The sequence below is a fragment of the Diabrotica virgifera genome, chromosome 3, assembly GCF_917563875.1.
Source record: "Diabrotica virgifera virgifera chromosome 3, PGI_DIABVI_V3a".
In the NCBI taxonomy this organism is placed as follows: domain Eukaryota; kingdom Metazoa; phylum Arthropoda; class Insecta; order Coleoptera; family Chrysomelidae; genus Diabrotica; species Diabrotica virgifera.
This window is the reverse complement of record NC_065445.1, coordinates 61858920-61873496: the sequence shown is the minus strand read 5'-3', so window position 1 is coordinate 61873496 and position 14577 is coordinate 61858920. Positions and strand designations below refer to the sequence as shown.

At 33.7% G+C, this 14577-nt stretch overlaps 1 protein-coding gene across 12 annotated transcripts in view; it reads right to left on the bottom strand.

The window, feature by feature from the left end:
* LOC114339297 (ankyrin-3) overlaps window positions 1–14577 on the bottom strand; it is a 539512-nt gene that overhangs the window by 53803 nt on the left and 471132 nt on the right. The gene's annotated exons all lie outside the window — the stretch shown is intronic.

Sequence of the window (14577 nt, the reverse complement as noted above, 5' to 3'; positions counted from 1 at the left end):
CAATTCTATCTTGGGTCATATCAACATTCATCCCCTTTACCAACATGTCCCGCCTAATCGTCTCCCCCCACGTCTTCTTTGGTTTTCCTCTCCTACTCCTTCCAGGAATCTGCACTTCAGCTATTCTTCGTATTGGGTGATTAACGTCTCGACGTTGAACATGACCAAACCATCTCAACCTATGCCCTCTCATTTTGGCATCCTGGTAAGCATAATGCATTAGAATATGCAACCTTTGTAAAAAGTTGTATATATTGTTTTGAAGCTATTTCTTTGTGGCATTTATGTAATTTACTATTCTAATTGGGAAATAAGCCACAATATAACTTGAAAAATGATTTTATTGACGTTTCGACTTCCACTTTTTAGATAACGACCTCCGAAGTGGGAGTCGAAATGTCAATAAAATCATTTTTCAAGTTAAATTGTGGCTTATTTCCCAATTTGTATAATTTTGAATACAAATGAAATATAATAGAACGTATTTTATATGTTTCGATAATAGCAATATCTAAAATGTCTTAATATTATATCGTGGACTTGTTAATTAGTGTACAAATCTTAATAGTTGTGACATTTTTCATAATATGTACCTACTACTTTCACATAATTAGAATTAAAGGTGAGTAAAAAATCAGAAATAAAATAAAACTTAAAATATAAACGAAATCAAGGACTCATACAAATATATCAGTTTATGAAGTAGTCGTGTTAGTGTTTCATTTTTATTTTTTGTACTATATTTTATGTACCTAGTATTTATTTATAATTTACTAGCTTACTGCTGCTCATATGTTTACACACTGAAAGAAGTTAAATTTTAATCCATACGATATGGTAGTTACGTTTTTTTGGTTATTTAATATTGTGACGCTCCCAAGCCGGTCCTGTCATTCTGGAGACTTCGAATTAACCGACAGCGAGTCTGGGCCTCGATTTTTGACCCTTCGCTTCGTTATCGAACGTATTCGTTTTGTATCTGTTTAGCATACGAAGCGAATACGTTCGATAACGAAGCGAAGGGTCAAAAATCGAGGCCCTGGCCCGTTTTTTTTGCCTCGCCTTTAAAAAGGGTCAGGGCCTCGATTTTTGACCCTTCGTTTCGTTATCGAACGTATTCGCTTCGAATCTGTTTAGTATACGTAGCGAATACGTTCGATAACGAAGCGAAGGGTCAAAAATCGAGGCCCAGACTCGCTGTCGGCTAAAGCCTGATTCTCATTAGACGTGCAAGGAACCGAACCGGCAACGGCAAGGCACGGGCAAGGTTTTCGGAGCCAATTCACACTGCGAAAGGCTTGCCGCGGGTTGGTTGCTTTGTGTAGTGAACAATGTTGAAATTGAACGTTAATAAAAATTGTTCTAATATTAGACGAAGAAACAGAAAATGGAAACAAATATTGCAAAAATAGAAAAAGACGTTGTTGGGTGCTTAAAATGCTAAAGAAACGCATAAAAGAAGGAGAATTTGCAACCTTACACTCCGAACTTTTAGACGATCAGACAAAATTTTTTAAATAAAACCGAATGACAGTGAAGGAATTTAACAACTTATAGCTGCATATTGAACCATAATATTCAACCTAGTTCTTGAGTCACCCATCAGAAAAACCAATGAAACACCAATACAGTACAAATTACTGCATATGCAGACGATATAGTTCTACACTTTAACACGACTAACTGAAGCGTTCAAAAACATTGATCCTGAAGCACTAAAAAGGGAGCTTTAAATAAACGAAGCAAAAACGAATGACATGACCGTCAAAAGAACACCTGACAATGAAAATTATATCACAATATAATACTATACTCTTGAACGTGTCGATGCTTTCACATATCTGGGCACAGAAATCAGTAGGATCAAAATTAATGCACGTATTTCCAGAGGGGAATCGTACATACTATGCTATTAAAAGATTGATGACATCGAAATTATTAGACAAAAGAATCAAAATGACTATCTACAGAACATTGATTAGACCCGTATGGTTGTGAAACCTGAGCAATGACGAAAAGGGATGAAACCCAACTCAGTTCATTCGAGAGAAAAATACTGAGAAAAGTATATGGCCCGGTGCAAGCAGAAGACGGCACATGGAAAATCAGTAGAAACAACGAGGTTAATGAATTGAATGAAGGTTACGATATTGTACAATTTGTGAAAAGTCAAAGACTGTCATGGCTGGGACATGTGCAGAGAAAAGACAATGAATAAACAACAAAGAAAATATTACAATGGAAGCCGATAGGAAGGCGAAAAAAAGAAAGGGCCAGAACGAGAGGGATGGATGACGTGGAAGACGACATGAAAACCATGAACATAAGACAATGGAGAAAAAGTACACAAGAGAAATCCGAATGGAAGGACATAGCCAAAATACTTCTTTTCTCTATCGTCTTTATAAAACTGATTTTAAACAACCAAGATTGCAGATTGCTTGCCGGTAAGGTATTCACACTGTCGTGACCTTCACGGCACATGCTAGGCAAATATTGTTTCGAGAAGAACGTCGCATGCAAAGCCCGTCGCTTGCCGGTGCCTGGCACGCATAGTGTGAATTACATCCCGTGAAGTGCATAAGATTTTATGTAAAATGTATCTTGCCGAGCCGATGCCTTGCCCATGCCGAGCACTTGCCTTGCATGGTAGTGAAAATCAGCCTTAATTCGAAGTCTCCAGAATGACAGGACCGGCTTGGGAGCGTCACAATATCTATTAATAGGTTATTAATAATCTTTTATTTATGATTTTTCATTTTAAACGATAAGCACATTTTAAAAACGTTTTGTTAAAATTTTGGACTCTAGGTCAACGAAACCTTAAATGCAATTTTAGATAAAGTTTAAATAATAGAAGAAATAGAAAACTTTCAGCGGGAGGAACATTTATAGAAAAGTGTAGTACTCCCAAAAAATTTGTGGAACACTCTACTAAACTTTTTTTAAAAAGAAGCTATGCAAATAAACATTTTAATATACATAATATATCTTCGTTAAACAAATTCAGAATTAGCATTGACTAAAGATACATACAAAGAAGCAAGCAAGATCGACAAAGAAAATGATTCCAAAGCAGCATTGATTTCTTGTTATTTCGACCATACATCCTAGTAGACAGTACAAAAAATGCTAAATATGGTAAGGTTCCGTGAAATCCAGAATTTGAGGGATCTACCATAAATTAAACAACATTTTGCTCGATAATGGTGTATCCTCGAGTTGTTTGTTACTGTTAAATGTTAGTTATTCTAATAGATATTCAAACCTATGTTCTTACAAAATGCTACCCCTCATATAAAGGCAAAGATAATAATGAAAATGTTAGAAACAGCTCCAAATTAGTAATGAGAACAAAACAATAGTAGTATTTATTTTAGTTAGGTATTTATTTTAATTATAGATATTTTTAGAGTGTAAATTTTGTTAGTACATTTTCAAGCACGGTAACAATTTGCTATTATTAACAGAACTTAATCAATACCTCTCACAGTTATTAAAAAATAAGTAGCAGTAATGTTTTCGCTAGTAATTCTTCAATAATCACATTTGTAATGTAAATACATACGAAGGATTAATCTAATTTAAAAATTCGATGATACAATCCAAAATTTTATAATAAAAGTATTCTAAACAACGAACAAGCATACTTCAATGACATAACATATACGGAACTAAATTTACCTGATTTAGTTCCTATTGAAGCATGAATACGAAAATAATAGTTTGCAACAGTAAAGACAACACTGATAACGGTTAACTAAGTACAGTATATCGGGGACAACCAAAAATGACATACATATTTGTTCATAAATTTTTATGATTAATATCGAACTATGTTTCAAAAGTTTATGTAGACAATATACTACATGTTGTGTGCAAAATTTATGTTTCTACTGTAGATAAACTTGACAAGCAAAGCTATTTTGGGAGAGCTTTAAGAGGTTACATAGGTCTTGCGGGTAAAAAAAGTGACTTTAAAAAAAAATATATCTCGAAAACTAAAAATTATTTTTATTTATAATTGGAACATATAAAAGTATAGTATTTAAGATACTCTCAAAAAATTTTTCAGCCAAAAATATTCATTTTTGTAGAGTTGACTGCAATTTTTCGACAACAGCCCTTTTTTGCGGTGGGCAGCATAATTAAGTCCAGTCTCATCTGAAATCAAAAAGTTTCTTGTAGTTTATACCTCTGGCTAGTGAATGAACGAAGGAATTTTTATTAGGTGAAGTTGTTTTTGTTTTATAAAAAAAACTACTTTAAAAATGGTCATTTTTGAAAAAATGAGAAAAATTGGGGCCAAAAATGTGTTTAAACTTATGTAAAATCTTCAAATTTAATTTTTTTTTATTCTTTCATTCATTCACTAGCCAGAGGTATAAGCTACAAGAAACTTTTTGATTTTTTGATTTCAGATGAGACTGGACTTAGTTATGCTGCCCACCGCAAAAAAGGGCTGTTGTCGAAAAATTGCAGTCAACTCTACAAAAATGGATATTTTTGGCTAAAAATTTTTTTGAGAGTACCTTAAGTACTATACTTTTACATGTTCCAATCATAAATCAAAATAATTTTTAGTTTTCGAGATATAATTTTTTTAAAAAGTCACTTTTTTTACCCCCAAGACCTATGTAACCCCTTAAGTATGAAGATTATATTTTTTGCCTCACCAACGCCTAGGTTAGTTCTTATTGAAATCCCAAATTTCGGGTTAGCTATGGGCTCATCCTTATCTTTATTATTAGCTGATATATTCATGGAGGTGGTCTCCATTTTACCTCATGGACCAGCAGCATTGAATAAATATCTGATGCACATCAACAATAAAGAAGAATCCACAAAATTCACCATGAAACAAGAAAACAATAATTCAGTTCTTTTTTAGATGTGCTAATTACAAAAGAAGACGCAAGATATGCAACCAAAGTCTACAGAAAACCAATCCACACCAACAGATATTTAAATTATCAATCCAACCACAACATCAAAACAGGAATTATCAAATACCTGCATGAGAGAACCCGAAAAACCTGCTCCAATGAAAATGCATTTCAGGAAGAAAAATGACTACCCGTTGTCATTTATAAACATGAGCTCCACAATATTGAAGAAAAGAAACAACAAAACATCACAAGCATTCCAGAGACACTCAAAAGAAGGTACTCAAATATGACAACAAAACCATATGTAAATGGCTTATCAGAAAAATTGAAAAGGACAGGAAACAAGTGAAACATCACAACAACATTCAAAACAATTAACACTCTGAGATCTATCCTGTCCAAAACCAAACCCAACAACACAAAGAGTCCAAAAGCTGCATCTATAAAATATCCTGTGAATGCAACAATTTCTACGTAGGAGAAACTGCAAGACGACTAAGTGTCAGAGAAAACGAGCATGAAACATACATCAAGAACAGAGACTTCGAGAAATCCCAGATATTCAAACATGTCTGGGACAACCAATGTCACGTCATAATAAATAATCAAATATAATATAGTCTGCTTTACTTTAGTTGGAAGTAAAAAGAAAGATGAGTCGAGGATGAGTCTATGTTGGGCAGGCGTTGAAGAGACACAAATTGCTCTGATGATCGCCATCATTCGAAACCAATAGGCACTGGGAGAACAACAAGAATATATGATAATATTACTGACTAGCTACAAATCGCTTCCTACTAACTAGCTACAAAACTTCCTACTTCCAAACTAGTTACAAAAATCTCCAATTTAAGATTTGCTGATGACACTACACTTATAGCAACAAATGAACAAGAAATGTTTGATCTTCTGCGAAGAGTTGAGTACGAAAGCAATAAAGTTGGTCTGAAAATCAATAAAGCTAAGACAAAAATAATGGTGGTCGACAGATTCGACACTATTCAACTGACTAACATGTTACAGGAATACCAGATAGTAAACACCTTTATCTATCTCGGGTCTAGTATAACTAACGATGGTAACTGTGAAGCAGAAGTTCGGAGACGTATTGGTATTGCAAAAAATGCGATGAGTTGCCTAACTAAAGTTTGGAAAGACAGATCTATCTCTCAAAATATCAAGATGAGACTGGTGAATGCCCTTGTATTCTCAATATTTCTATACGGAGCAGAGACTTGGAATCTTCGCGCATGCGAGCGCCAAAAAATTGATGCCTTTGAGATGTGGTGCTGGAGAAGAATGCTGCGCATACCTTGGACAGCTCATAGGACTAACGTTTCCATTCTAAACCAACTCAATATTAAAAACAGGTTGTCCACAATATGTCTGCAACGAATTCTGCAATTCTTTGGTCAAGTGGTTCGCAGAGGTGACGACAGTTTGGAGAGATTAATTGTTTCTGGAAACGTTCCGGGGAGAAGATCAAGAGGACGATCACCAACTAGATGGTCTGACCAAATAAATCATTCAGCTGGAAACTCATTCTGCGAAGTTCTTAGAGCAGCTGAAGATAGAGACCAATGGAGAAACATTGTTAGGAATATTGGAAGAAATCACGATCCTCAGTAATGGGGAACGACAAGAGAGATAGAGAGAGGGAGAAATAGAGAGAGGGAGAGATAGAGAGAGAGAGAGAGAGAGAGAGAGAGAGAGAGAGAGAGAGAGAGAGAGAGAGAGAGACCACTTTATTAATCCCAGTTTGCTTACTATTACTTCACGTTAAGAATGGAACGATTGGCTTATGCAGATCAGTGTTGCCAAAACTCTCAGGCAAGTGTTGCTACTAGAATGCCGATATATGATTCATGCTCGATACGATAGAAGCGGCATCGGCGCGGCTCTATCGTCCATAAGAAATACGTAGCCCTATCTAAGCAATGTTCCGTTTTTAACGTGAAACGCTCTATAGAGGCAAAGTTTAAACACTTCAATGAGGAGAATTAAAAAAACTACACAAAAGAATTGATATATGTAGTTATGTTTGGAAAAGCAGTTTGATCCAATAATGTATTTTGTCTCTTTTGGTATGTCCATTATTTACATCTAACATGCTGAGAATGTGAAATTTAAGCATCTAGGGAAAAGTGCAAGACTTAATTATCATTTAAAAATCATATAGCTAAGTTAGTTAAATATTTCTTTAAGGTAGGTACCCATACTTTAAATGACTAAATAATCTCTAAGAAACTATTCTAAGTGTGACAGCTAATGCATCAAATTGAAAGTGAAATGATAAATCCGGGAAACTATTTGAAGGAAATCTTGAATCTATCAATCATTTATAGACGAATAAATAGGAATATCATATATTTTATTAAAATACTGAGTGGGGAAATATAAAAGAGCAAAGTTATAATAATGGTGTATTACAGTCTGATAATGTTATAAAAATACTATTATAACCAGTAAAATAGTAACCGAAAATATTAGTTTGTTAAAGCTGGAACATATTTATATAGAAAGCGGATTAAAAGAAGAAGGCAAAGTAGACAATAGAGCATTGAAACAACTGAAATTATACAGTATGTCCCTGTAAGTTGTATCCATATGGAAAACTTTTTTATTATTAATTTTACGAAAAAAATTATTCTTCATAAAAAGCTCTGCATGGTCCAAAACCTAAGATTCAACCATCAGATATCAAATTTTATGAATATTATACGAGGTATGTCAAAAAGTTTTAATTTCACTCAAGAGTAAAGTAGCTTTATTTTTCACAATATTGAAAATTGCTATTATGAAAAGTTTTTTGGAATTAAAAACTATATTCTAATATGCAATTACATCCTTCTAATTGAAAAAATTTTTTCTTTGAAAAATTATGGATAACTAACATTATTTTCAGTAGTTTTAATTCTAATAACTCTTTTATTATTAATTTTCCGTAAAAAGTGATTCTAATAACTCTTTTATTATTAATTTTACGAAAAAAGTGATTCGTAATAAAAAGTTCAGCATAGTCTAAAATACTCTAAAACCTAAAATACAACCATCTTATGTCAATTTTATACGAGGTGTGTCAAAAAAGATAAATTTAGATCAAAAAAGTACCTTTATAGTTCAGGATATTTCAATAAGAAGGATGTAATTACATACTGAAACATGGTTTTTAATTCTTAATAACTTTTCATAATAACAGTTTTCGATATTGTGAAAAATAAAGGTATTTTACTCTTGGGCCAAATTCATATTTTTTGACATATCTTGTATAAAGTTGATAAAATTTGACATAAGATGGTTGTATTTTAGATTTCAGACCATGCAGAACTTTTTCTTAAGAATCACTTTTTATCGAAAAATTAATAATAAAAGGGTTATCAGAATTGAAATAACTGAAAATAATCTTAATCCATAATAAAAAAAAAAATTTCAATTAGAAGGATGTAATTGCATATTAGAATATAGTTTTTAATTCCAAACAACTTTTCATAATAGCAATTTTCAATATTGTGAAAAATAAAGCTACTTTACTCTTGAGTGAAATTCAAACTTTTTGACATGCCTCGTATAATATTCATAAAATTTGATATCTGATGGTTGAATCTTAGGTTTTAAACCATGCAGAGCTTTTTATGAAGAATGACTTTTTTCGTAAAATTAATAATAAAAAAGTTTTCCATATGGATACAACTTACAGGGACATACTGTATAAAAATAACGGAAATGACAAAAAAATAGAAATGTTGTATTTGCCGTAATGTGTAGACATGGAAAACTATGAGAGGAAGTACGAGACATTTAATATACACAAAATAGTTAAATCACAAGCACCCAAACGAGATATCAAATAGTATTTCTCAAAAACAAGGAAGAGAAGATTATTATAGACTAGAAAATTGACAGATGGAGTGAATACGTAAGCGAATTATTTGAAGACTGCAGAAAATCAATTACCCAATTAAATGGTGACAATAGGTCCAAGATGCTAAAAAGAGAAGTAGCAAGTAAGCAAAGTGACCTGAGTGGTTCCCCCTCAATTATTAGAGCTAATGAATATTAAATTAATAATAATTATAATACTACACATATTCAACACAATATAATAACGCAGATATACCTCAAGAATGGATGCTGTCTACATTCATTACGTTATCAAAGAACGCTAATGCAAAAGAATGTCCAGATCATCGAATAATATCACTAATGAGCCACCTATCAAAAATATTTCTAACAAGAGCTAGGTAGTCGAAAAGAATTATTCGCTTTGAACGTGCTGACACAAAGATGCTTAGATATAAATCAGGAAACATATGTCTGTGTTGTCGGTTACGTTTATAGATTTTGAAAAGGCATTTGATATAGTACACAATGATAAGTTGAGAAGCATTCTTGAAAGAAAAAACAGATAATACAAACTTGAGAATAATTCTGAATTTTGTATTAGAATTGGAAGGCTAATATCAAAATAGAAAATGAAACATTTCAAGAAATAGAATTACGCAGAGGAGTATGACATGGTTGTATCTTGTTACCATAGCTATTTAAGGTCTATAGTGAAGTCATCTGCCTGGAAGCTCTTTTAACGAAGGAATTGTCATCAAGGGACAAGGTTATAAACAGTATTCGATAGGCAGACGATACTGTCCTTCTTCTTGTAGTGCCTAATCGTTTCGGATGTTGGCAACCATTACGGCAATCTGTACTTTGCATACTGAATATTGCAGAATAACAAATAAAACATTAAGAGAAAGAGTACGGAACGAAGTTAAAAGGTACATGTGCAAAATCGAAGAAATAAACAAATGGGTTAAGAACAAGTCCCGAGATTCCAATATCTGGGAATCGAAATATGTAGTTATGGAGATGTTAAAGAGAGCGTCCGAAAGCAAGCAAATAAAGCCAATTACGTGTCGGGATGTCTGAGGGATGTCATCTGGAGAAACAAAGATATGAGGCTGGAAGGAAAAATACGCATATACAAATCATGTGTAAGACCGATCATGACGTACGCGATAGAAACAAGATGTGACACAGCAGAAACCAAGAGGATACTGAGAACATCAGAAATGAGAACGCTGAGGTCAATAACTGGGAAAACATTGAGAGACAGAATACCGAACGACAGAATAAGAGATCTCTGTAACATACAAGATATAGTACGGTGGGCATGTAACGAGAATGGACAGCGAGAGAATAGCCCGTATAGCCAGGGATTCGAAGCCAACAGGCAAGCGACCAATAGGAAGGCCCTTTAAAAGGTGGCGAGATAGCTGGCAGTCAACATCACAGCTACGAATACAAGCGCAAAATCGGTAAGGAACAGGCCAAGAGGCCTATTATAAGAAGAAGAAGAAGAAGAAGGTTAAGAACAAAAGAATTGAATGTAACCAGCGCATAAATCGAATGACTGAAAATAGGGTAGTAAAAATAGGAAGAGATAAATCACCAGGAGAAAGTGAAAACAGAGTAGTAAAAATAACAAGAGGTAAATCACCAGCTGGAAGGAGATCAGCGGTAATATCCAGAAAACAATGGTCAAACCATCTCTGAAATCGAGAAACCCGAAGGATGCAAAGGCATAGATTCTTAGAGAGAACATTAAGAAATAGTGTAAGAAGAAAATGTTCCTGAAGTAAGAGTAGTATTGCGCAAGCATGTTAAAATAATTGCCTACGTAACAACGTGTAAATCTACAACCAGTCCTAAAATACGCGGTAGGAACGTAGACAATAACAAATAATTAGCAAATATTAGAATGTAGAGAAAGAAAGTTATTGACTATGATACTAGGTGGCTGAAGAAACATTATACAGTATATCAAATTGAAGAGGGCTAGACCATGTAATGGGGAAGAAATGGAAGCAAACGGTCCCAAAAATATTGACACTGTTACGGTAGCCAGTGGGTACAAAAAAAAAGGCTAAAGAAACGAAATCGAAAATAAGATGTGAGCCTACGCACTGTTGAGATGGTAAAATGATGGCGTGTGAAATTAAGGCATGTAAATAATAAATAATCCGTTCGACCACGCGAAGAAGTGTCATCCAAGCTCTCATATCGATTGGGAAAACTCTATGAATTATTAATAACTACAATATACTATTCTATGAAACAACAACCCACTAAAAATGAACTATTAAACAAATTTCTTTCAAACCAACTAGTAAATAATTATATAAGGCCATCAGTTGACTGAACGTCTGATAAATACTTCAGGTATTCTAAATTACAACTCCTGAAGAACTGAACATTAAATAGAAAACTAAAACGAAAGAGAAATATAATATAACGTTAGAAAATAAAAAGCAAAAACAAAAAAGGAAAGAGTAAACAATACTGCATATGACAAAAAGCCCACAAAAAATAGCGCAAAGAATATTCACAACTTCAAAAAATACATAAGATAATAAACGTTTTGTTTATTCTCTGAGATAGGGATCGCATTTTTCTTATAAATATCAGGAAACACCTAAATTATAATGTTAATGTAAATATATAGTCGGAGAGATAGAAGCGGACTTTGCTCGTGATAAGTAACATGGACAAACTATATGGGGATATGTTGAATCAGTTGTGTACATGACTTTCCCCTAAGGGCGGAAACCAGAGTGGGGGACGAGGGTAGTTATAAGAGATCAAAGTCGCGATTTCTATTATTTTTTTTGTGACGCTCATGATCGAGATAGTGCACCAACATTTGGGAATAAGTAGCACATGACGTAACTAAGCAAAATCTCCAGGAGCGGAATGCTGCGTGGGGAACAAAGGGGTGGTGGGTATACTTATTCCCAAATTTTGATGCACTATCTCGATCATGAGCGTCGCAAAAAAAATAATAAAATCTGGGACTTTGACCCCTTATAACTACCCTCGTCCCCCACTCTGGTTTCCGCCCGTAGGGGAAAGACATGTAAACAACTAATTCAACATATCCCCGTATAGTTTGTCCATATTACTTATCACCAGCAAAATCCGCTCCCAGCTCTTGGACTAATATGATTAGTAAGCTCACTAATATGAATATAAAGCGTCGAATATACAAACGGATTAGCAAGGATAAAATATATTATAATTTTTTGCAATGTGAAGCAGATGGGAAGCTGTGTTAAGCCAGTATATATCTTAACAAACTGATAAAAATTAACCATCTAGAAAGTTAATACATAATTGGAATATACATATTATTAAAATAAGTATTATCAAAAATAAAGAGCAAAAAGCTTGGTGACACGAGTGAATTTAAAATGCTTAAACAGGTGCTAATATAAATGTGCTCTGAAAGAAGAGTATCTTAGTTAAAAATAATATCTTTCGTTCAAATAGTTATACCAAAGGGTAAATACGATGAAAGTAGATATTAAAATGAACTCATTTATGGTAAACATGTTTTTATTAATCCTATAAACCAAAAATTATATCGATGAACATGGAAATATATAAAAGAGAACGACAACAAAATATTGCAAAAAATTTTTGTAATTTTTCTATTAGATAAAAGAGAAATCCTTGTGTCCATCGAATTTTTGGTCTATCAATAGACGCTGAAGGCTGAAGTTGTCTAATGTGCAAAAATATCTCAATAGGTCCAGGTGCAGAGTTGCTGCGACATATTCCTACGCCCGTATATTATAATATACAATCCCAATATAATGGAGTTGTAGACCATGATAATGTTTTCTTGTCATTATTCTGTTCGGTTTTCTATTTGAGTCTTTCTTCTATCTTGCCTTACACCATCTATCAAACTAAGCTTTACCTTATCACGTTTTATTTGTCAGAGACCCTCCTCCAATTCTTTCTCTGTTTCTCTCTCTTCAATTTTTCATCATTTCTAAAGACATATGTCACAGTTATCGGTTCTTGTTCAATATGTGGTGTTGTGCTTCAAGTAATGCGTAATCGATTATGGTCTTTATTTAACGCAAAGCATTTTCCGTAAAGTCTTGCCACAATATCTGTATTTCGTAAACTTACTTTGTTACTTTGTTTTCGATCCGAATCGGATTCTGAAGACAGTTCCAAAATGGGAGTCAGGTGCCTCGAATGCCGCCTGATTATAGATCTGTCCCTACAGTTCCTCTTTATTAGTTCCTGCAGGTACAGTTCTATAGCATAAATGTCCGCTTAGAAGACTGCAGAGTTAACTAGGCTTTAAGTCAGACTTGGCCTTGGTTCTCCTCCGTATATTTTAGCTCCAACTCCTTTATCGGTTTTACAGCCGTGATCCACCAGCCAATGATTCACCAGCATTGACCTGCCATTACGAGATTCCCAACTCTGGGTGATTTTTAGTTATCTCTCCAGATTTGATCCTGGTAGACTTTCGCCCTGCCTCCTGGCGTCTTATTCCGTTCTGTAGGCTTCTACCTTTGCCTTCTTCTCCATCCATATATGTAATGGAGACAGGTCAAGTATGACCTCCATTAAGGCGATTGGAGTAGTCGAGAGATGTGGTATAATGTCTCTCATCATTTTTGTGCACAAATTCAGATTTTTTTCAGTTCACGATATGAGTCGTCTATAATATAGTTTAATTGTTCAGTAGATATTCATTTTTAATAGTTGATTAAAAAAGTCAAACTATATGCTCAACATAGTTCATTTGACTGGGTTTTATTGCATAATGCCTCACATATATCACCATGTTACGGTCTGTAATTACCAAGTCAATTATACTTTTTTTTTGGTCGCCTACGTTTTGAACGACTCCAAAATTGAAAAGTACTTTCATGGACCATGTACAGGGTGTTTCATTTATAATTGTCCATATAGGAACTGGAGAAACCTTAGCACAAAATACGAAGATCTAACCTAAAACACTTAAATAAAATGTGGTTCCTTACTGAGTTACAGGGTGTTTTATCTAAAAATTTAAAAATTATTTTTGCTCAGCATTTTAAAACTATTCGACGTATCCTTTTTATACTTGGCAGAAAGTGCGACTACTAGACACTTTACTAAATTGTGATGGCATGTGTACGACAGGGGATGGTGAATGGTTGACCCTTCTCAAATTCTACGCCACTGGAGGAATTACTATTTTAGTGCCATTTTTAGATTCTACAATACTTTCTACGTAAATAATATACTCTTCATTGGTAACGATAAAGTCATTAGTTTTAGAGATATTTGAAGTTAAATATGAAACGGCACAGTTATTTTGATTAACTTATGATTCATATGATTAAAATTTAAAAATTATTTGTACCCAGTACTTTAAAACTATTCGGCGTATCCTTATCATACTTGGCAGAACCTGTAGGTACTGTACACCCTACTAAATTAAGATAAATAAACGTTTCTATAAGTCTGTTCGCTAAACTCAGACGCAACTGGCTACATATTTTAGTCGATAATTTTTTTGTTTTTTGCCAATTTTGCAAAAATTTGCAAAATTATTAACTATTTAGTGATTATTAACTATTTAGTAATTATTTTTTGCCAATTTTACTAAAATTGGCAAAATTACCGACTAAAATATCTAGAAAGTTGCGTCTGAGTTTAGCGAACAGACTATATTAGCTACTACCAGAGGCGTACGACAGGAGATAGTGGCTGGTTGACCCTTCCCAAATTCTACGCCACAGACGAAATTGCCATTTTAGTGTAATTTTTTGATTTTGCAATACTTTTTATGTAAATAATATACTCTTCATTCGTAACGATAAAATGATTAGTTTTCGAGATA